Here is a 25,189-nt window from a genome sequence, read left to right as displayed (position 1 = left end):
CAGCGATTAGTCAGGAGGCCTTGTGGTCAGTGGTTAGTCGGGAGGCCTTTGATAATTTCACATGGATTGAACCATGTTAGTTCATTCAGGGATTTGTTTGCCCTGACATTTTAACTTTAATGAGTTTTTAAGTTTTAGCCTTAAGTCCTTGTTCTGCTTTGACACTGGTACACACTTTTCAAAGGAAGTGGAAACCGAGGAAGTGGCTGACCAGTGTCCAGCGTTACTCAGAGTTTCTCCCAGCTGATGCACCCAAGAGTTCAGAACTCAAAGACAGTCCAAAGAATTCCAAAGCCACTGACAGCAGGTCCACCACTGCTGTGTCTTAGAAGTCCTGTGTGTTAGAAAATGGGTTTGAGTCGCTCTCTCCATTCAGTGGTTGTTGTTTGGAAATGGCACTCAAGCTGATTCACTGTGTGTGTGAGTGTGTGTTTGAAGTTGTCTCAGAAACACACACACACATAAAGAGAGGGTGAAGGTGATGGTTTCTCTCTAAAATCATTATCAGAGGGGGGCATGGGTCTGCTCTGCAATTAGAGAGGCAGAGGCCCACACACGAGACACAGGAGACGCTGTGTGTGTGTGTGTGTGTGTCTGTGTGTGTGTGTGTGTGTGTGTGTGTGTGTGTGTGTGTGTGTTTGTGGGGGGAAAGCCCAGACGGTGTGGGCAGAGTATCTGAATTAGAGGTTACATGTTGTACAGGGAAGTCCCTTCTTCAAGTTAGTCAATAAATCATGTAAGAATGTGTGAATGTGTAAAAAGAGAGATAGATAGAAGAAAAGAAGGAACACTTTCTCCTCGATATTTAAAATCTTTCATTTTTCATTCTTCTTTCTTTCTCATCCTCACCTTCTATCCTTCTGTCCTGCTGTTTCTTTCTCTTTACAGCACAACTAACTGTGCAGTTTCTGCTCTCTCTCTCACTCTTCTCTCTTTCTGTTTTGTCTCTTTCTGTTTCTCTCTGCCTCTCTGTAGCTGTTTCTCTCTCAGTTTCTCTGTCTCTCCTTTTTTCTTACTCTTTCTTTCTTTCTTTGTTTCTTTCTTTCTTTTTCTTTCTTTCTTTCTTTCCTCTCTTTCTGTCTCCATCACTCCCTCACACTCACACTCTCTTTCTCTCTTCCTTTATCTCTCTGCATCTCTCATTCCATCTCTCTCTTTCCCTCTCTCTTTCAGTCTTTCTACTTTTGCCTGACCTTCTACATCTCTCTCCTCTTTCAGTCTCTCCTTTTCTTTCTTTCTCACTCTCTTTCTGTCTCTGTAGGATGTAACATCCTTTAATTATTAATGCTTCAATAAAAGGGGGTTAAAAGTCAAAAGTCTCTTTCTGTCTCTCTCTCTCTCTTGGTGTCTTTCTTTGTTTTGCCCCATGTCCTTCTCTCTCTCTCTCTCTCTCTCTCTCTCTCTCTCTCTCTCTCACTCTTTCTCTCGCGCTCTCACTGGTGTCTTTCTCTGTTTTGCTCCGTTTCCTTCTCTCTCTCTCTCTCTCAGACTCTGTCGGAGTGCAGCGTCAGTGAGACAGAATGTTTTCTTACACTCATTCTCTCCTTAATGTTTATCAGCCTTCAAAGACAGTAACACACAGATAACAGACTCACAGTGCCCTGCCTGTTCATACAGAATGTGCTGGATGTTTTATGCTGCTCTTTAGGCTTTTCTCTGTAATTATTTAAAAGTGTTGTTCTCTTAGGCCACACACTCCTCACACCCCTCACATACACACAGTCACAGGCTCAACCCGAAGTGCAGTGTGAAGTGACAAGGTCACAAAGGCGTGACTAAGGTCAAAGGTCATTCGGGCAGAAACAATACTGACTAGACAGACCCCGGTAAATCAACGCACAGACAGACGCACAGACAGACATGACACCATACGCTGTTTCTCTGTCACTTATGCACACACAAACGAACATGCACCCATACACTACTGTTAAAAAGTTGACAACGTCTATTGAAAATTGTCTGTTTACCAAAATGTATTTTAACTGTTTTATACAGTATTTAACACATTGCATGTAAAGTTATTAAAAGATAAACAACATGCTGTAATTTAGTAGCAAACTGTGACTATTACAGCTAGGCCTTCAGTTTAATCCATAAATGTCAAGGAAAAGAAACACCTCTATGATAATGCTACTTTCTGATAGAGCGCCCATCGGATTTCTGATAGTACATTAGTGCTAAGCTAACATTAGTGCACATGAACATATTGTAGCCATTCTAGACTAACACAGACATTTTAAGTTTGTGACAGCCATTCTACATTTTTTAAGCTTGTAAGGGACATCAACATATATTACTGTTGTCAGAACAAAACCTTGTATCTCCAAAATGGTAACTTTACAGGAGAAGGAAAAAACATATTTTACTATTAATGTAAGTCAATGGAACCAGACTTTTTTCCAAGTCATTTTGGGCCATTTCTTTTTGTCCATTCACCATGAAATTTACACACAATGTAAAGGGCAGCAGATATGTTCAAAATATATCAAAAACTGAAAAATGACAGCAGCGATATATTTCACTGTATTTAGCAGTTTTACAGTGACTTTTTCAGTAAGGAGTCCTGGCATAGAGCTGCTGCTATTTTCCATTCCTAACAGCTGATTGAAACTTAGGCTATCACTCATATTAACAGTCAGTGATAGAGCTAAGACTTCTAGACCCATGGTACCCATGTTACGTCCTTATAATGTCCATAGCTTATCTAATGTGTAAGGCCTTCAGTTCAGCTCCTTAAGGCCTAACCAAGACACCCTGGAGGAAAAACTCAGATTGGATCATTTCCCATTGGGCATTTCAAGATTTTAACCCTTTTGTTTCCAAACCAAACTTAACAATGAAACAAGAGTAGGACCACAGTACTTACAGGGTACTACATGCCTGATGATCCTATTAAATAAAAACGCAGTGTTTATGCATTCCTGTAAATCACCAGGCCTTCTCTGGAAGCCTAGAAGGCCCCTGAGGCTTCCCTTCTGTTTTAATAATCTATTTATGGTCATTTTTTGTTCAAGTTTTCTGCCTTTAGTCTTGATTATGACTTTTCAAATATGAAACATTCTGGATGTTAATTTTCATTTTTTTTAAATGATTCTTGCAATGTATTTATAATCTATGAAGTTGTAGAGGACTAGCATCATATTAGAATGATTTTATAAATGTATCTGCAACAAAATTGGTCTCATATTACTGAAAACAGTGATTGCAAATATTTGAACAGTAGTATGTGATCAGTGATTAAGGAGATCACTAGACTGCCTGTGTGTGTGTGTGTGTGTGTGAGTTTGTGTCCCTCTTGGAGAGATGATCTTGGAAGGCATCCTGTTTTTTTTTCTGAAAACATTCTTTCCGTCAGAGAGAAAGAGAGAGCAGATAGTACTGTTTTATGTTTATATTTTATGATGACACTATGACTAAAGGACAGCAGTATGTGGAGATGTCATATTCCTGCTGTAGGAGAACTTTGTATCTCAGAAACAGTAACAGTATAGGAGATGAAACATCTGTGATTGTAAAATATTTTTTTTCCACAATTTTTATCGTTATTTTCACTTTACTTTGATTTCGCCCTTCTTTATGCAAGCAGGTTGTCTTATATTTAATCACTTCAGAAATCTCTCCAAAAAATATTCACTGATTCTTAAAGGACATTTTGACAGGAAATCAAATAAATGAACCATGGTGTCTGACTTTTGCACAGTACTGAAAATAGGGGACTGAGGCTATCAAAGGAAATGTTTTCTGTTTTTGGTTATTTGATTGTGGTACTTTTCAGGGTGGTCAAGACCTTTGTGAACTCTACAGCTTGAATCCTGCATTGTGATTGGCTCCACCACCTGTGCCATTCAGACACTTATTGTCCTCACATACAAGTTACTGACTGTGTGTGTGTGAATGTGTGTGTGTGTGTGTGTGTGTGCTCTTTGGTCTTTTTCTACCAATCCTTAATTTGATTTCATCTCTATTAAACAACAGTCCTTATTGAATAGGCGGGCTTGTTGTTAAAATTGGTAAATGTTTTTGAATCATCTGTGTGAGGACACAATAGGCAATTGGTGTCTCGATATAGACCTACTTAAAATTGAAGTGCGTTGCTAAATTGTGGTGTTCAGGATCACTTTCAGAGAGGACAGTAGTAGAACCTCGATGGTGTATCGCTTTGAAATCAAAAATCTGCCATGAGACAGATACCTATTTCATTCATGCTCTCAGAGACTGTGATACACAATGGGTGTGATGAATTCACATGAGTGTGCAAAATTATAGAGGACGTGGTAGACAGTGATGGCTTTTGAGTACACTGAGCCAAAGCTAGTCTTGGTCATGGGCTAGTAGTGAGTGGCATAGAGTATAGAATATACAATTTTCAGTCGCCCATCACTGTATATTTCACCTTTTCAGTTTTTGATCATTTAGTCATGAAAAACACATTGTAGTGGTCAGCCCCTCGGCTTAAACAAAACCAGGTTCTTATGCAGGGTACACAAGGAACACTTTCTATTGCTTCTATGCATTAATATAGAATTCAGTTGATGTGCAAGCTCATTAGTGAGTTATATCAAGTATTTTACAATGGAGAACATGGCTAAGCCAATCAGATGTAAGAACCAGAACAATTCATTTAAAATTGAGGTTTTGATGGGTCATGTCCTTTTAGGCTTATTGGTTAACAATTACTTGCTCATGATGGTTGATTATCAGTCAAAAGAATTTTGCAAAATTTGCATTTCTGATCCAAATATGTTTTGGTGCCACTATGTGTGTGTGCGTGTGTGTGTGTGTGTGTGTGTGTGTGTGTGTGTGTGTGTGTACAATGGATAGCAAAAGTGTACATTACACGTTGGGGATTGGGTGTCCATGACACCCGTGACAATGACATGTTGTGGTCAAAGTATCAAATAACGTGGCTACACACACACACACACACACACACACACACACAAGGGCATATATGAATGATAAGAGGTGGTGTCATTGCATAACACATCATCTCTGGATGATTCACAATGTGTATGATTAAGAGAAGTGAAAGCAGAAGTGAACCCAACACACTGTTCCTGGATCAGATGGTTTGCTTTTGTCAATATAATAGAGCTGAGTGCATATATAAGAGGTTCAAATGGGTATAAACTGGGTACCACAGCATTTTTCTGACCTAATATTTATCTACAACATCTGTAGTGTGCGATCAATTACCACAAACAATAATTTCAATTTTCATGTATTTGACTTCAAACACATTTATAATAGGAGCCAATGGGCAGGTGCTGCCACAAAGTACGCTCTGATTCAGTGAGTTCTCTGTTCTTTTCTGACAAAATAAATTATTCATCTACTGGTTTACTCACTTAAAAATACATTCCAGGCAATTTGAACAAAATCCTGGGAAGGATTTTTACTTTCTGGTCCTGAACTAACAACCTCTGCATGTACATATCTGATGATGCTGACACTGACGCTGATATGTAAACATTTACAAAATGGGGAAATTGGATCAACATCTACCTGAATTGACATACAGAGACGTATAACATTTCAATACTGTTACAAATGCAGTAACGTGTATAAAAAGAATATATAGAACTTATTATTGTATAGAGTGTGTGTGCGTGTGTGCGTGTGTGGGTGTGTACATGCATGTGTGTCTGACCTCAGCTTGAGAATGCAATGCAATGCATAAATGATTAACTCAGTGTTCCAATCACATGTGAAACACACCCATTAAACACACCTCTCTGAACCTAATGGCACAACACTAACTCGCCACAGATATCACACACACAGTGAGATGTTTTTAATGTGCAAAATATGTTTATCCACAATGCAGAGGATGAATGTTGTCATTAAAGAGGTATTCCACTAATTTCACCATCACCACTACTGTGAACAATTCTGACTTTTTTTATCATTTCTGCAAATGTCCAGTCACTGAGATGTAAACATAGTCATTCAGAGTGGTCTGATGTGAAATAAGGCATTGTAGAGAGATTTACAGACTCACAGATTTCCATACAGTGGTGGAGATAGGAATCAGGGGTCGCACTGTCCATACCACAAATATAGCTATTTTATCTATTTTCCAAAATGACCAGTGAACCTATACGTGTCCTCTGAGTTGTTAATATGTAATGCTAACAACACTCTTTATGTACAGAAAATAAGTATTAGGCCAAAATCTCATCTAAGAACTATCATAAAACAGTGTCTCAGGTATTCCTATCATCACTGCTGTGAACGATTCTGGCTTAATACGTTTGTCTAAAATGGAACATTTTCACATCAAACCACCCTGAATGACTTTGTTTACGTTGTAATGATTTAATTATGCCAAAAATATTAAAACTGTGCTCTTATTTCATTCATACTTTCATGTAAAGTGTGAATGTGTAATGTTTTAGCTTTTTATGTTTTTCTTATTCAAAATGAAAAGTGCAATATAAAGATTATTGTTGTTGTTAGAATTATTATTATCACAATCCAGTGCAGAGAGAAAGAGATCTGCACGAAGAGCTGGAGTCTTTTACTTCTGACCGGTCTCCACACATAATAGCCTGCCCCGTGGAGGAAGGAGTGGCCGAAAGAGGGAGGGGTAAGAGAGAGAGAGAGAGAGAGAAAGAGAGAGAGGAAGAGACAGAGTGGGAGAGAGGGAGGGAAAGAGAGCAGGAGCACTCCGCAGTAGCAAGGAACGAGTCAAACAGTGCAAGAACCAAAGTAGAGCTAGAAAGATAGAGAGAGATATAGAGGGAGGTAGATAGAGAGAGTTTAGTGTAATGCAGAGAACACATCAGCCTGTTTAAAGCAGTACAGTAACAGAGGAGAGGAATAGATTAATGTAAGAATTTCAAACAGGGAGAAAAGAGTGCTGTGTTGGACCCTTTTGCTCTTGGACAGGACAGAGACAGAGGAGAAAGGGGGAAAAGAGGAATAAGACGTGTTTGCCAGAGGAGCCCTCGCATGCTGAACTCCTGACACACACACACACATACACACACACACACACACATTCAGAGAGAGCTTTCTCCCCCTGCGGCAGCTGCAGAGAGAGAGAGTGAGAGAGCCTGCCGTTCCTCTGGAGTCTACGGGACCATGGCACCTGTCAGAGACGGAGCGGCGCTACGCTGAGTGTGTACACACATAGACACACTCAGAGGGAGAGAGAGAGAGAGAGAAGGGGAAAGGACCAGTACAAAGGTGAGTGAAGACTGGAATTGTTCTTTAGAACTGCCTGGCTACCTTCTGTGTGTGTGTGTGTGTGTGTGTGTGTGTGTGTGTGTGTGTGTGTGTGTGTTTCTCATGGGGTGGCTGAGTTAATTTAAAGGCGTTTTCACACTAATCACTGTATTGTGTTCAAGAGCATTTTAGTGAACAGCATAATCCACTGTTAATACTCTCAAAATCTCATTATCTCTAACAGACACAACCATACATACACTTAATCTTTCTCTGAAATACATTTACACATTGCCTTACTCTTACCTTGCTCTCTCTCTCTCTCTCTCTCTCTCTCTCTCTCTCTCTCTCTCTCTCTCTCTCTCTCTCTTGACCTGGTCAAATTACATGTGTTTTGTCGATTTAGATGTGAACAAGTTAACGTATCCTCTACAGAGAACACACTTCTGCCCATTTTAATGCACAGTTACTGTTTATTTGCTCAATTTAATATGTTGGAAAAAATAAATAAACAAAATGCATCCTGTACAAAAGTTACGATACATTTTACACTTTGTTTTCTTTTTTTTTCAACATGGTAGACTCATTAAATAGACATAAATTGTGCACTAAAATGTGCAGAAAACACCATATTGAACTGTGCTCCCTGTACAGAATGTATGAACTTATTTTCATGTAGAAAACATGTAATTTGACCAGGAGTGTTCAAACTTTGCATACAACTGTACATATAAATTGACTATATATAGTGGTGGTGGATCATTCTCAGCACTGCAGTGACACTGTTGTGGTGGTGGTGTGTTTGTGTGTGTTGCACTGGTATGAGTGGATCAGATACAGCAGTGCTGCTGGAGTTTTTAAACACTGTGTCCACTCACTGTCCACTCTATTAGACACTCACTACCTTGTTCCACCATGTAGATGTAAAGTCAGAGACAGTAGCTCATGTTTTGCTGCACAGTTTGTGTTAGTCATCCTCTAGTCCTTCATCAGTGGTCACAGGACGCTGCCCACAGGACGCTGTTGGCTGGATATTTTTGGTTGGTGGACTATTCTCAGTCCAGCAGCGACATTGAGGTGTTTAAAACTCAAGTGTCTTATCTACTCATACCAGCAAAACACACACTAACACACCACCACCACGTCAGTGTCACTGCGGTGCTGAGAATGATCCATCAGTGTGTGTGTATTGTGTAAATGTGTGCGTATGGGCAGGTGTTTGGGCCAAGTGTGTCCTGTGCTTTTATAGGTGCATTGTGTGATATCCACACTTAGTCCCAGCACATGGATGGGACGTCTTCATATGAAGATATTAGAGAGAGTGTAGGAGTGTATAAGTGTGAGAGAGTGAGAGAGAGATGGGTAGAGAGAGAGAGAGAAGGAATGTGTGTGTGTGTGTGTGTTTGTGTGATGAGAGAGAGAGAGAGAGAGAGAGAGAGATAGAGAGTAGTAAATTCAGGATCGCTGTCAGTTTTTGGTCTGAAATATTTACTATCCTCCGCTGCGCTGAAATATTGACTTTTCTGTCATTGCTCGAGGGAAAGAGAAAAAGAAGCGAAGTTGTTCATTCGTTCGCACAAAAAGCAAAAGGCTGTCATCATCAACATTTTATGAGATTTTTATTTTCAACCTCGAGCATGAAGGATCTCTCCCATGTGCAGAGCTCCATATCAGGAGTGGACGGGTGAGTGCGTGTGTTACGTTGCAGTAAGGATGCTGCTGAAATTCCACTGAATGAGATTTGGTGTTTTTCATTTGATGATGTGTTAAATACACACACACACACACACACACACACACACACACACACAAGGACTTTTGGCTGAAACACTGAGACTTTGTCCTTTCAGAGCCTCCACTTAAATAACACAACATTCTTTCACTCACTATAAACACAGCTGAGTGGGTGTGTGGTTAATTAGCATTTTGGGTAGTGTGTGTGGTGTGCGATGACCTGGGTATGTGTATGTGTATATATATGTATATATATATATATATATATATATATATGTATATATATGTAGATAGATAGATAGATAGATATATGGATATAGATATATATCTCGCATTAGCAGCATGCACATGTGTATGTATATGTATATGTGAGTGTGTGTGTGTGTGTGTGTGTGTGTGTGTGTGTGTGTGTGGGAGAAAGAGAAAGACAGTAAGCCAGTGGTGAATGTGGTACTGTGTATGTGTGTATTTGCATGCTCCTGTAATGGGCCCAGACCATGGAAAACAGAATTAATAACATAATTTAATGCAGCATATAAACACTGCTAAAGTTTCAAATTGTATCATTCACTCCCCATTCCGTACAGTCCATGTATGAAAACTAATCTGTATAGATTATTCAGTCCCTTCTGAATTCACTGTTGCTCTGATGTCACAAAACCAGCACATTTACATATATCCACCTACTCAGTCTACAGCAGTTTAGCGCCACCCATTCACACTGTAGTTAAAAAGAGTATTCTTGCCTGGACTACTTTTTGAATGAGGCACAGTACAGGACAGATTAAGCAGTTAAAATAACAGTGTTTATTTTTTTAGATTTATGAATACTGATGCAGATATCTGCATAGATATGTGTGTGTGTGTATGTGTGTGCAGAGGGTAGCTATCCAGAAGCTGTCCTCTATCCTGATTCAGCTTTACAGCAGGCCAAGCGGGGGACATGGCTTTGTTGTTCTGAAATCACAGAGCATTCCTTCAATAGATTAAAGGAGTCAGGGAGCTCCTGTGTGCGCTGTAGGATTTGGTTGGACTGAGTGTTTTTTACATTACGTTTCAGTTTGAGGTTAAAAAAGTTTTCTTTGAGCTTTTTGGAACAAAGTTCACAAGTGCAGCTGCATAACACATGATGGACTAACACACACACACACACACACACACACACACACACACACACACAAAAGGCTGGTCTGGATTGTCATTCAGTGAGTCTGTCTGATTTTCCACTCACACCTACACATAGTGACCCATACATCCTGTACTACTTCTCTCTTCTCTTCTCTTCTCTTCTCTTCTCTTCTCTTCTCTTCTCTTCTAATGTTTTCTCTTATTCTCTTATCTTTTCTTCTGATGTGTTCTCTTCTCTCCTGATAACTTTTTTCTATTCTTTGCACTCCTGGTGTCTTCTGTCCTTCATTTCCCTTCTGATGTGTTCTCTTCTCTTCTCTTCTCTTCTCTTCTCTTCTCTTCTCTTCTCCCATCTTTCTCTCTCTTCCTCTCTTCTTTTTCTCCTCTACCTGTTCTTTCATTCATTGCATCCCTGCACCCCTCATGCTGTAGATCACAGACAGGGGGATGTGGGAGGAAAAGGAATAACAGAAGTTCAGGGGGAGAAGAGAATAAGTGAGATAGTTAGAGAGAGACAGAGACAGAGACAGAGAGACAGAGCGAGAGAGAGAGAGAGAGAGAGAGAGAGAGAGAGAGAGAGTTAGAGGGAGTGGATGGCTTTTAGCCGAGTGCCTCAGCCGGTATGGGTCGTTAATTGAGCTGCTCCCGAAGGGGGGTATCAGACCCCAGATTAATTTGGCTCCCCTACATCACACACACACACACACACACACACACACACACACACATACACACACACACAAACACACACACATTCCCTCTCCATCTCTCAGACCTCAGGAGTACTTAGCGCCGTCCGTTTCCCAGCTGTTACCGAGAGAAAATGCTCTGATGGTGCACTTTCTCTCTGTGTGCATTTGTGTTCGAGGAAATTCATTTGCACATTGCCTTTTATATTTTGTGGTATGTTTGTTCTCTTTTGACACTATTGAACACTTTTAATCTTAAGGCTTACTATTCAATAACACAGAGATGTTCAGGTAAGGGCAAGTCGGAGGCAAGTCATAAGTCAGGATGACATGCCACTCGAGGGCTGCTAAAATCCCCATCTCTTCAGTAACTACTGTAAATTATTTGGTGAGACTAATATGTAGGTTATGCAGTTATGAAAGTGAGGAGTGGAATGCAGGTCAGTGTGCAGGTATCTGCAGTTTAAAGGGCCTAAATTCACAGAAAAATGAATTTTCCTTACTTTTATAAATAAGAGTTTGATGTAGTGGGTACCATTCTTTCCCCAACCTGTGCAGTCCATATATGAAAACTAAACTGCAACACAGCCTGCTTTGAATCTATCGCTTTTGTGATGTCACAAACACATTTACGTTTATCTACCTATTTAGCCTACATCAGTTTACCCTACCCATTCACATTAAAGTTGAAAGCCTGGACTGTTTTTGATAGAGGCATAATACAAAAGAGGCAGAACACATACATAAATCAGACTTAAAGACATGAACGATAAATTATGAAATTTTTTGTGTATAAAAAACACATAAATGTTGGAAACTGTCCACTGAAGTTGTTAAAACTGATATTGTCATTTAAATGACTTGTAAACTACTTTTTTTTGTGTAAATCCATCACAACATGCTAACTCATTTAATTGAGGTATGTATGTGCCAGATACAGTCATGTGAGGGCTGATCAGGATGAGGTGAAACTGCACCTCCTGTGCTCCAGCTGTTGGGGCTACAGACTTTAATCTGAGCCCATTTTAACCCACAGTCCTTTTCTCCCTCCTGTATGGCCTCACACAGTCCAGCTTTTGACTAAAGCATGAAGGCAGAATGGGTTCCTATAGATTCTCATCTGCCTACAATGCAGCCAGTGTGCATTTGAATTTGAAAAGGCCAGTCACAAGCCTTCTGCAGCTGGGTGTCACTAGAAAGCAGTGCTTTCAATGGGACGTTCTTAAGTCCTCAAGTTCATAAGTTCCTGGGAAAATGACTGAAAAAGCAGTTGTCAAGTGTTTATATAGGATAAAAGTGATTGACCTTTTAGAAGTTAACTGCATTGGCATAGTATTGCAGTTTATTCATGTATTACACATGAATGTTTAAGAAACAATTCAAAACGTATCTTTTTAACTTAGCATTCAATTAACTTCTATGTGTCTTTGGTATCTTCTTTAACTTCAACTGTCATTGTCTTGTCTATTATTGTAAAACATATGAAAATTGCTCTATAAATAAAGATATTATTACTATTATTATTATTACACATTAATTACATGGTATAGTCATGCAATAAACTTCATTTACCCTTGATGTACATTCTCTATTAACAGGTTCAAACATTTTTCTGTTTTTTTTTGATGTCAAGAATTGGCAAAAAAGTGGGGAGCATGTAAAGCATTGTCTTTTGGTAAAACAAACCTGTAAACACAAAAGTAGCTCTTCATCAATTAAACTCATGATAAAAGATCTATTCTTCACTTTAAAAACACAATATGGTATCGATTGAAAGTTTGGAATCTGCACTTTATTGCTTTACTGCTTCTTTCTGTTGACATCTAAGGGTTAAATACTTCATTCATGATATCTTACTTCATAGCTGCAGTGGAACCTTAACAGAGTAACCTCATCTATGGCACCCACATGTTCTAAGCCATTAAAGTGGCTTTATCTGCTTGTGGCTGTTTGGACAGATGATGTGCAGCAGTTCCAGGTGTGTTGTCGCTGCGGGGCGTTCCATTAGAACACACATTCCCTACGCCCCCCCTCACTGAGCAAGTGGCCACTTGTGTGTGTCGTTGAAACGTCATTAGAGTTGAGAGTTTAGGAGATGGGGCGTGACCAAAACAGACCCTGAGCCTGTATCTTACTGGTCTTGTTCATTGAATCAAAGCCTATGCTCATTGGTGGATTACATGTCTAACCTCTTAGAAGTCTAAACTTCTTAGTGTCACTTGGCTACACATTAGATTTACATTACATCAGTGAGGAGCCCTCAGGGCCTTCAGGAGCTGAAATGAAGGCCTAACGTGTCAAATTAACCACTGGTTGCTCATGAAGTTTTGATTTCCAGTGTATGCAACCAAAGATGAAAGTCTTAGATTTGCCACTGACTGTGAATAAGAGCGGTTGCCTGACCAGTGTGTTTCATGTCAGTTAGAAATGTAAAACAGCAGCTGCAGCTCTATGCTACAACTCTTTCCTGAAAGACTCACAGTAAAACTACAACATATAAGGTATGTTATCTGTTAATATGTCTGTTACAAGCTTCAAATAAAACACGGGATGTCTTTTACAGGCTTTAACTGTCCACATTTAATTTAAAATAGCTAAAAAAATGTTCATGTGAATCGCCATTAGCTTAGGGCTAACATACTATGAGAGTGCTACATTTTCGCTCTGGCCCGAACTGAAGGCCTAGCTCTTCTAGTCATGTTTTATTACTGAAGTAAGTAAATACTCAGATAAAATTATTAATGTAAGCTTTTTTATAAGATGTTTTTTCATGTTTTGATGTAAAAACAAAAAGTTCGAAACCATACTTTTTTCTTTTTGCAGAACAAGACTGTATACACAACAGTAACTTTTCATTCAAATCAAAATAAAATATCTCTCCCAATATCATTTTCACATACAAATATGATATCAACTGCAAGTTTTGATAGTTTCCTCACTTATTTCATTATGCTACATGAAGAAATAATGAATAGAATTTTTTGTTATTATGAGTGATAACTGCAAGTTTATGGGTTAAATCAGACCTTTTGGTCATTTATGCATTGCTGGATTACTTGCTTAATGTATATGATACATGTATGTGAACATTAAACTTATTTCTAGCATCCCAATACATCAATACAGCCTGTTTGTTTGAGCTCAATCCTCTGTGCTGTGGTCTATTAGGAGTAAAGGTAATGCAAATGCCTGTGTTTATGTGAAGTGTTTGTGTACTGTAGTTAAGGTGATGAGTGGGATGATAAATATTTCATGTCAGAGTCGCACGATTAGCATTTGTGCTAGCCTCAGCGTACCTCATTACCTTCATCTTCAGAATTAGAGCCCTGATCAGGAATCACTGCATCAGCCAGATCAGCATACTGCAACAACACAGGGAATCTAGCAGAAACACTCCCTTAGGACAGTCTGCCTTCTGCACCTTAAAGTGGTAATTCTACAAAATAAACCTTATTTAAACCATTTTTCACTCCAAATGTAAGCAATCAGCCAAGACACGTTTAGGATTCGAAGTCTGTTTCTTCAGTTTTGCGCTGGAGCTATGAAAGTAGCTATGTAATGAAAGCTTATAATCCCACCAATTAGCTTCATGCCTAAATCATCACACGCTACTCTCAAACTGTGTCGAGTTAAGTACTCTCAAATAGACTTACTTATGTCATTTCTGACACTGTATAACATACTGGAAATATAAAATGTTGGATGCCACTCATGCTTTTAGGTATACAATATACTTTTGCACGTATGCAAACAATCTAATTATGTCATTGTTAGGTACGTCAAATGTCTTGGTTGGCTGACTTCACGTAGGTTAAATAGAAAATAGTGTAAATTAATTTTTTCACCAAATTATCACTTTAAACATGTCATCAGTTACATAAGAGTTGGTCTACACACTTCAAAAAGACGGCTCTACAAGGGTTCTTTAGTAAAGGCAATGGTTCTATTTAGAACCAAGCATTCTGCATAGAACCATTTGCAGGTTTAAATGGCCCTTTGCATGGTGAAATGGTTCTTCAGATTGATGAAGAATGTGTTGTACATGGTTCTATATTGTGCCAAAAAGAGTTCTGCTATTGTTACAACATCAAGCTTGTAACAATAGAAGAACCTTATTTAGTTCTTCTAAACAGAAACATTGCCTTTACCAAAGAACTCTTGAAGAACCCTCTTTTTTTAAGTGTGTAGAGGTGGCTGGGGAACTGTTCTGTAATATCAAATGGGGTTTTAAAATTGAAAAGATCAGGATTGTATTCTTATACACAGCGAATAAGGACTATACCGTGTTTTATCTGTGTTTTAGGCTCCTTAACTGCAGGTGAGATGCAGAGAGAACTCCGGACAGAAACAGTGAGAGACAGAAAGAGGACTGTGAGAAAGTATGTGGGAGAGACAGAATGATAGAAGAGATGGAGAGATAACATAGGATTAGAGGGGAGAAAGGGAGAGTGTTGCCTTTTGGAGCCAGCCTAAAGAAACACTACGTACGTCTATGTGTGTGTGTGTGTGTGTGTGTGCATGTGCTGATTAAGGTCTTTGTCATGGCCTTTTGTTGTGCTGTTACTACACTGCAGGGCTGTGGGTACTCTACTACTCTCTCTCTCTCACTCTCTCTCTATGTCACTCTCACTCTGTTCCTGTTACTCTGTGTGTGTATCTCTCCCTATTTGTATATAGTACTGTGGAAAAGTTTTGGGCACCTAAGCACATTGTTGAAAATTGTTTATATTGGCTAAATAAGCATGTTTTTCCTTATAAAAACACAATAGATCATCAGGATTGATGCAAATAAATGAACACAGTTGGACTGTAACAAGATATTCATATTTATAAAACATAGTTGACATTTGAGCTAGTTTAAAGAATGAGATTTCTCTGGGAATGACCCCAGCCATTGCGTATCCACCAACAGCGCACTCGACTTAACATGATGAAGCATTGACTAGTCAGCCTAGGTTTTGAAGGCTAACTTCAAGTAATACTGGGCTGCCACGAGGAGAGGAAAAGGTTAAACTAACACTTATATACTGTACATAAAATCACTGCTTACTGTATTAATGTTATTTGTATTTATTGTAGTAGTACTGGTTTCTGAGCTAATACACTTACTTGCCAGATAGACTGCTATTCACATTTTCTCAAGTATGCAAACCATTTGCTTAGTACTGCATTGCTCTCTTTCTCTCTCTCTCTTTCTCTCTCTGTTTCTCTCTCTGTGTGTCTCTCAGTTTATATACTTATCTCTTTATTTTTTATGTCTCTCTGTTTCTCTGACTCTCTCTCTCTCTCTTTCTCTCTCTCTCACTCTCTCTCTCTCTCTGTCTCTCTCTCTCTTAAGTTTTTCTCTCTCTTCTTGTTCTTGTATACAGTGTGATAAAGATTCTTTCTTGTGTGAGCCAGTTAAAGCATGTGTGTTAACTATTAGTGAGCACCTTTTCTTAAGAGTGTCTGGGTTTATGTGTCTTGATTGCATCTTGAGTGAAACCATGACAAGTTTTAACAGAGAAACCATTGTGTGTGTGTGTGTGTGTGTGTGTTTGTGTGTGTGTGTGTGTGTGTGTGTGCGCGTGTGTGTGTGTGTGTGAGTGAATGTTTGTTTATTGGCCAACTAGCCCCTACAGAGGAGCAATCTCATTAAGCATGACCCGCAGGCGTATCTGTGTGTGTGTGTTTATGCTGGTATAGTAGTGTCTGTGTGTGTATAGACGTTTAGGGTGGCTATAACTAAACACTGCTGATTAAAAACAGGCAGTATGTATGTGTGTAGGGGTCGGTCAGTATGCCACCACTTGTCTGATTAGCTCTGTGTGTGTGTGTGTGAGCATAATAGCTGCTTTATGTTCATGCATATTCATATGTGACGTGTGAATTTATGTGCATCTTCCTTCTGCATCACTTGTAGTGGAATTGACAGCCAGGGACTGCAAGAAGTGATAGCATATTGTCATTATGCTGCTACATACAGTACTTTGCTCAGTACCGTGTTATGATTGCAATATGCTAAAAATGCATTAGAATATTCTTGATATGGATAACAACTGGCCTGCATAATTTTTATTAAAATGATTTATGTTTATTAGGTCATTCAAATGCTTTGATTCACCCAAGCACTCAAAGAGCATCTGTGATTGGTCAGGATGCTAACAGTACACAGTAAAGCATTATGTGATTAGTTAGAGGGCTCATTTGCATATTGCATACTTCTGTGACAGCAGTATAGTGAAGACCAGTGTTGTGATAATGAATAGCTAACTGTATGTGTGTGTGTGTGTGTGTGTGTGTGTATGTGTGTGTGTGTGTGTGCATAATCTTAATGGATATTTCAGCCAAAAACTAGTATTTCACAGAGGTGGGAACGAGTCACTAAGTTGCAAGTAACAAGTCTTCACACTCAAGTCCTGAGTCAAGTCCCAAGTCAAGATAGTCGAGTCTCGATTCAAGTCCCGAGTCAGTGCAGGCAAGTCTCAAGTCGAGTCCCAAGTCAATAACCCTTTTTTTTACACCCTTCCAACTAAAAAACAAAATCCATGGTACACAGATAACCATAACAGGCATACTGTATACACAAAGACTAGCGACTAGAAAAGAATTTTAAAAGTACTACTGAAAAAAAAAGATAATTTTGATGATTTTTGGGAACATTGGGAGCACAGGATTAAAATAAAAACAAGCTCAGCCAACTAAAAACAACCACTAAAAATGGTCAGATCGCCAGGTGAGTTTCTCCAATAAGACTGGAGTTTAAGCGCTGAGCGAGGGTGAATTGATGCTGTTGGCGCTTCGCTTGTTTCCAGCTTATGAAGGATAACTTGAGCTCTAATGCTTCTCTTGTCTTTCGAAATAAAATAAACTGAGCATAAGCACAGTGACAGACATCTGACGATGTTGCTGTTTATTCAATTTACAGCAGGAAATGAATTCATTCACATGAAAAATAATCGACTGTGTAGTCGTCAGGTGTCCCGTCTGCAGTCAGACTCTCCAAGTTTCTTCCATTTTGAGTCTTGAGTCTTTCCGAGTCCTGACGCTCAATTTCTTGGTGTTAAAGTCAAAGTCGAGTCCCAAGTCTTTCTCGTTTTTCTCTAGTTGAGTCCAAAGTCACCAGATTTGTGACTCGAATCGGACTCGAGTCATATGACTTGGACTCAAGTCCAATACGAGTCACAAATCTGGTGACTTTAGACCTCTGGTATTTCATATGTTACTTATGATGTTATGTAGTATTCTGTTGTGTAGCATGTAGCATTGCACCCCCGTAGCCTCAGCGAGTTGACAAAATTCACAATCTTTTTATTTTATGTTTAGTGTCCATCAGTGTTTTCTCACTACAATACCCAGCATGCAGTATGCAAAAATATCATACAGCAATGGGAATACCCAATCACAGGGATAAAGACATCCACTGCTGTACCACTAAAATGGAGTCTGCACTTTTAGCTTCAGCTTCAAAACAATGACAAAAACATGGCCAAAAGTAAACAATAGTGCTACTATTTTAGCAAAATAAGACTGTAAACACAACAATAACTTTTTATAAATTCAGTTTACAGTTACATATCTGCTCTTCTACTTACAGACACAAATGTGGTATTGATTGGCAGTTTACAATGTTTTTGTTTGTAAAACAAGCAGGCGATGACTGGAATTAAGGGTTGAAAACATGTTGGAGACTGTGGTGAGTGTGTTATAACTTCACACCTCCATCCCTCTATCCCTTCATCTCTCCATCCCCCCCCCCTCTTTCTCACTGTCTCTCTGTCTCGATTAAACCCTAACTCTGTGTGGCAGGGAGCCCAATACGGTGTGACACTGGTGTGAAAGCAGTGCGGGTGCGCGGGACACTGATGTATTCCCTTTGAAACACAGTTTGACTGAGAGAGGCAGATGGCCTCCTGCAGAAACTAAAGCCTGACCCGGACTTTCAGAGCATCCTACAGCTTTACACATTCAAAATCTGTTAGACCCTGAAATGTAATGATATTCAGTTGGTTGCTATACTTGTATATAGGCCACTGGCAATTAGATTATTATTATGTGAAAGTTATGAGAGAGAGGGAAAAAGAGAGAGTGGGAGAAAGGGGAGAGAGAGAGAGAGAGAGAGAGAGAGAGAGAGACATTAAAAAGGCATTAAGGATTATGGGTAATGGAGCAGGGCCGTCGGTGTGGATTAGCTAATGCTCATCAGAGCTGTATGTGTGTTTGTGTGTATGTGTGTGTGTGTGTGTGTTTGTGTGTGTGTGTGTGTGTGTGTCTAAGCACACCATTCTACCTAGCAGAGCAGCCAAGTATTTTTAAGGTATTTGTGAATGTTGTGGAGAATTTCCAGGCTGCTAAACGTGCTAGTGAGTTACATACTTAGTGAGAGAGTGAATAAGGGCATTTTTACACTTGAGTTTTTTCCAGACCCAGGACCACTTGATCTGCGAGTTTGGTACGTTTGGTCAAGAGTGGAAGCTGTTTTCGAGCCTGGGAGCGGTCCAGAAAGCGGATCTCTAGTCCTTCTGGAATCACTGGCTATATGCTTCTGGGGCTACGTGAGGAATTGTGTGATTGGGTGACTTATCCAATCACTACCCTTTTCATGTTATGTATTGTTGTGGACAGCGGATGAGAAGGAATGTCCAATAGATATATGGTGCAAAGAAGGCATTCGAGCACAAATTGCCACAACTCATAATAACTCTCAGTTGTTATGCTTGAGAGTTTGCATCCAAGCAAAATAATAAAAAGCAGCAAACGAATGAAGCTAGTGCCTTCCATTTTGTAAAGCTACATGCAGAAAAGTGAAGTATGAAATTGAGCATTACATTGAAACATTGAGCTTGATTTTCTCCTCTTTCTCAAAGAGGAGAGCTTTAAGTACTGTTTATCTGATCATGACAGTTTTGGTGGTCTACCAGGTTCAACATTGTTGTTAGGAGTCCCTTTTTCTCTTTTTTTTAACCTAATTTCCTTTGGCTTAGCCCTTCCCTATGAAAGTGGATTATCTTTCTATGTCCTCAGATCTCCTAAAAGTGAATACCTTGTACTTACTGGCCATTCTGACTGAAAATTAATAAACGAAGGCTGACTATTGCACAGTACTGTATGTGTGTGTGTGTGTGTGTGTGTGTGTGTGTGTGTGTGTGTTGCAGACACCTTTCCCTGCTGTGAGAGGCCGAAGTGTGTATGCAGCAGGCGGTCTGTAAATAATAAAAGATGCTGGTAGAGATTGGACATGGAGAGCTGCATGTTTGTGTGTGTGTCTGTGTACAGTGTAAGGATGAGTGCAGACAGGACTCTCTGCAGTCTGCGCTCTACTAGACACACCCCTAATGAGAGGAGCTGCCTGTCAGTCTGTGCACATGTGTAAGGAAGAGAGAAAGTATCAGAGCAAATCACTCTAATCCACTCCAAGCAAATTTATTTAAGCTCATGAATGAAGTGACACTTATCTGTGCTTTGCACATATTTTCAGTATGCTTTGCATATCTACAAGGAGAGAGAGAGAGAGAGAGAGAGAGAGAGAGAGAGAGAGAGAGAGAGAGAGAGAGGGAGAGAGAAAGAGAAAGGAAAGGGAGAGAAGGAGAAAGAGACAGAAGAGATGGGGAGAACTTGCTCCTGCAAAAGTATTTATCATATTATATCTGTACAACTACCCATATTGCCTCACAAGAAAGAGAGAGAGAGAGAGAGAGAGAGAGAGAGAGAGAGAGATACTGAGAGACTTACAGAGAGAGAGCACTGCAATAATAGATTGCACAGAAGAACTGTGTGGACAGATCAAATGTCCTACTGTCAGTGTGTGTATATCTATGTGTGTGTGTTTCTGTGTGTAATATTGAGTGTCTGTCACCAAAAATCATTGACATTCTAACCATTGGCACCCTGGGGCATCTCGGTAATCCAATACCTGTCAGTCTGTATCTCCTTCTCACACACACACCTGAACTCTATACACACCCTTAATGGTTATTTGCCCCAGGGCGCCCCTCAGCAAAGAGTGGGGAAGTTTTATGTGTGTGAGAGTGTTTTTGTGTGTGTGAAGAGAAAGCAGTGGTTTTAGGGATAGGTAGGAGGGATAGGTAGGGGGGCAGCGAGAGAGGAGAAGTTCTTTTGTTTCTTTTCTCTTTGTGCTGTGCTTGCTGGTGTGAGCCAGTGATGGTGCGTTGTGACTGTTAAGACATTTGCATGTCTTTAATGTAAACTGTAAACTAACGCACACATATGTGTGCTTCTTGCTGAGTTTTAGCCCTTTTTTATTATCTACATCCACAATGGCACCATTTGATGCTAAACAAAATTATGAAATGTTAGTTATTGCACTCCTACAGCATAGGTTATAAAAAGAAAATTAATATTTGGAAATATTCATGATACAGTCACTGACCTGGTCACTCTTTCGAATATGGCAAAATAGTAGGGTAGTAACTCTAGTACAATTATCCGGAGTACTGTAGGAATTGTAATACTTTATCAATGGCAAAACCGTAGTATTATAATACTGTAGGAATTCAGTAGAAATCGTAACCCACTACTGTAGAAACTATAGTGTAGAAACTGTAGTACTCACAGCAATATCATTCTGTAGTAATTGTAATTGTCGAAGTAAATTAATATAGTCATTGTTGTAGTACTATGATAATTGTTTTACTGTAGTAACTGCAGCAATGTAATACTGTAATTACTGTAGTTCAAAAATACTGTAGTACTGTAGTACTATAGAAATTTTAGCAAAGTAACTGTAGTACTTGTAGAATTGTGCTGCTGCAGCAACCGTGTAGTAATTGTAGTAGGGTATTATAGTAACTATGCTCCTGGGCTAGCTGTACTACTTTTGTACTTCTGTAGTACACTGTAGTGCTGTAGTACTGTAGTACACCAGAGCACTGTAGCACTGTAGTACACCGTAGCACTGTCGTACTGTAGTGAACTGTCATGCTATAGCACTGTAGTACACTGTAGTGATATAGTACTGTAGTACACTGTAGTACTGTAGCGCTGTAGTACACTAGTGATATAGTACTGTAGTACACCGTAGTGCTGTAGTACTGCTGCATACCATAGTGCTGCACTACTGTACTGCTGTAATACACTGTAGTACTGTATTGCTGTAGCACTGTAGTACAATGTGATGCTTTAGTATTGTAGTACACTGTAGTAACTAGTATTGTAGTTCACTGTAGTACTGCAGTACAATGTAGTGCTATAGTACTGTAGTACACTATAGTACTGTAGTACACTATAGTAACTAGTACTGTAGTACAAGTGTAACTGTGATTCTGTGAGTTCTGTGAATCTATGAGTCTGAGCTTGTCACTCGCTGTGCTAGGAATGGTTAGCTCATTCGCTATTCACTACATAGCATTTACTTCATAGGGAACTCACTGGAGAATGACGATGGAACATAATAGACATGATTCAAATTCAAAAACACTTCAATTCATTTTCTGCCTCTTCTCACAGTGTACAAAGAGAGTGAAGCAGAGTGTTTCCATTAGTAAGGGTTTTGGTTCATTACAAGCAAATGCTCTTTGATGCTCTTCTGAGCTCAGCAGTAGAGTCACCTGTCATTAGACATAGAGTATAACATTTCTGTCAGTAGGCGTTGGTGCTGCCAAAGCAGATGGTGCCCACATGGTCCTGAGATGGAGCTAAATGGGGTCAGGCTGGCATCGTGTCTCAGGGTGGGGTTTGAGGGGTTGATATAGGGCCGAACAATGTAAAGGGGCATGAGGTACAGGGGACATCAGGCTTCTGCAAAGGGCAGTGGTGGGACAGTAAGGCACTGAGAACAGTGTGTGTGTTTGTGAGAGAGAGAGAGAGAGCGAGAGAGAGAGAGAGAGAGAGAGAGAGAGAGAGAGAGAGAAAGGGGAGTGCTCAGCGAGGCGGAGATCAGACAATAAAGAGAATTCCTGCCTGCATTCCTCTGGAGCCTCCATGAATGCCAACACACACACACGGTTACTACCCATATTGTGTTACTTATGATTATATTTGGACCAATAGTGAAATGATACAATAGTAAAGGAAAAAAACATGATTCTTATGAATATATAGAGGATTTAACAAGATAGGCGAACGGACATGGAATTCAGTTAGAATTCAAGTGAGATTGTCAAAAGAAAAGCACTGAGTCAGCATTCCAGTCTATACTGACCCGTGGTGAATTTTTGTATACACGCTTTGCATGTACTTTACACTCATTACAATAATTGAGAGAACAAAAACCTCAAACACGTTGTACGTTATCATAATTTCTAACAGTGTAACCTGAGTTATCAACCCACATGGAAAGATTAATGCACTGAATTTACTTGAATAAAATATATCATATAATCTCAGTTATTGCAAAAAGTAAATGGAATGAAAGACAAAACTGTGTTGTAATGCATTTTATTATTGCAGAAATTATGTACACATTTGAATCAAGTCAACTCAATGCGTTATTATTTTTCACATCTCAGATTACACTATTACAAATTATAATATGGTACAGGAGTTTGTTGATTTATGTCAAATTTGGCATTTTCAAATGATGTATAATGTAATTTGCCTTTAAACCTGAATTATTGGCACGCTAAGAGTGCTCTTCAAAGAAGGTATTCTAGAAACTGTGTGTAAGAAATAAATAGATATATACTCGTCTTTGATGTATAGCAAGTAAATGTGACATTAGCATGTCCAGAGGATTACTCCAATTTCCCACATGTACATTTGGACCCAAATGCTAATGAAACTGTAATTAAAATAAAGGAATATGAGTGGTAACCTAAATTAGTCAAATTAGTTCTGGTGTGAATTAGCATGTGTGTGTGTGTGTACATGTGCTCTTGTGGGGGTGCATGTGTCCTGTGGTTTAATGATATTAATTATATAGTGAGTAATTTATTAAGTCTCTAGTGTATATCTGAGAAGTAGGTGTGTGTGTGTGTGTGTGTGTGTGTGTGTGTGTGAAAGAGAAAAAAGAACAATAACCTAGAAACAAAAACACACAAATAAGTGGTAAAATGTCTAGTTTATTGTGTTTAAGCTTCTTTTTGTGGTGGAATTTACTTTAAATCTCTTTTCATATTTAAAAATTAAAGAGTTTGACAGATTATGTAAATACTGTTTACAAGTATCAAAATCATTGTAACATCACGAAAGCCAACACTTTTACATATATTTGCCCATGTAGCCTATAGCAGTCTAGCTCCACCCATTCACAATGAAGTTATAAGTAGTGTTTCAGTCTGAATTGCTATATCAATGTATATCAATGTATATCAATTTGTCAATCAGCAAGAAAAGCAGCCTGTTTAATTCTGAAGTATAAAGAGAGGTTAAGAATAAGATAAAGAAGTGTTAATGTAAAAATGAATTATAACCATTTATGGTACACAAAATCATTATAAGGGGGACATTCAGATGATAATGTTTTTATTTTAGAAATATTATCTACATTTTCTGTTGGTGATGATTTATGTCTCATTCAAAAAGTTTATTGTCTTGGTCATTTGTGCTCTCTCAAACTGCTGTCTTGTGTTTACCTGTTAATCAAATGTGTTAATTTGTCCACTAAAAAAGAGGGCCCTGCTTCTTTCTAAGCACAAGGCATGTTAAAAAGGCAGTGTGCATAAAATGCAAGAAAATGTATCATAGAGCCCTGTTAATTGTACTTATTAATTTCAGTAGAAATGGAATTTTCCTTTGTAGTCTCCAGGCCTTTCCCTCAACCTGTATCTGACATAGTTAAATTTCATGGAGCTCCTACAGTGCTTAAAATCAATAAGCTGATTATATTCTCCTGCTCTAGCACATTCCCCCACAGACTCAAGAGCAGACCAGATTTTCCAGTCTAGTGTAAATTCAGTTCATTTATTCCTCGTGTGCTGCTCCCACATGTATTAATAAGTGAAGAAAACATCAAATTTACACAGGTATAAAACCCCTGCTCAAGGACTTCCACACATAACTGCACTATAATTGGAAAACTGACCAAATAAAGTCGAACCGGCCTCACAGGTTAGCATAAGTGTGTGTGGTATGCGCTTTCATGTGTGTGTGAGCAGTGGGGTGTTAGCAGTCACACAGGAGCACACACACACCATGCTTAAACATACAGTGCTACTGTGAAAGACACACACACGCAGCCATGGTACATCCATCTGAATACACACACAGCCTGCAGAGAACAATGCATCACTCACACACACACACGCACATATGTGACCCCATTGTACACTTAGATCAAATCAAATATTAATGATACTGTAACTAAGATATATTTATATATATCACACACAATGGCATATACAGAAAACTGTATTCAGATGGAAACATTTTAAAATATTAAATACCACACACAATTGCTTACCTCACAAAATTTAACTGGCTAACATGAGTTACTATAACGACTGAAAGCACACAGAAGAAGCTGAAGTTGACTTTTTCAGTCTTGGCCAGAATTTTCCATTTCACCTTAAGTAGTATGGCAGTTAACTGTT

At 39.1% G+C, this 25,189-nt stretch overlaps 1 protein-coding gene across 2 annotated transcripts in view; it reads left to right on the top strand.

Moving 5' to 3' along the window:
* The first annotated feature begins 6,641 nt into the window (after positions 1 to 6,641).
* The window catches only part of sema3b (sema domain, immunoglobulin domain (Ig), short basic domain, secreted, (semaphorin) 3B), a 63,637-nt gene continuing 45,089 nt past the window's right edge, over positions 6,642 to 25,189 (top strand). Inside the window, exon 1 of one of the 2 annotated variants that reach the window (XM_036578768.1) lies at positions 6,642 to 7,191. The gene's annotated coding sequence lies outside the window, so the exon portion shown is untranslated. Of the gene's footprint in view, positions 7,192 to 15,164; positions 15,206 to 25,189 lie in introns of those variants that run through there. The other variant, XM_036578769.1, reaches the window with a different exon arrangement.

Source organism: Colossoma macropomum, unplaced genomic scaffold (genome assembly GCF_904425465.1).
Source record: "Colossoma macropomum unplaced genomic scaffold, Colossoma_macropomum, whole genome shotgun sequence".
Classification (NCBI taxonomy): Eukaryota; Metazoa; Chordata; class Actinopteri; order Characiformes; family Serrasalmidae; genus Colossoma; species Colossoma macropomum.
This window is presented reverse-complemented; position numbering and strand designations above follow the sequence as displayed.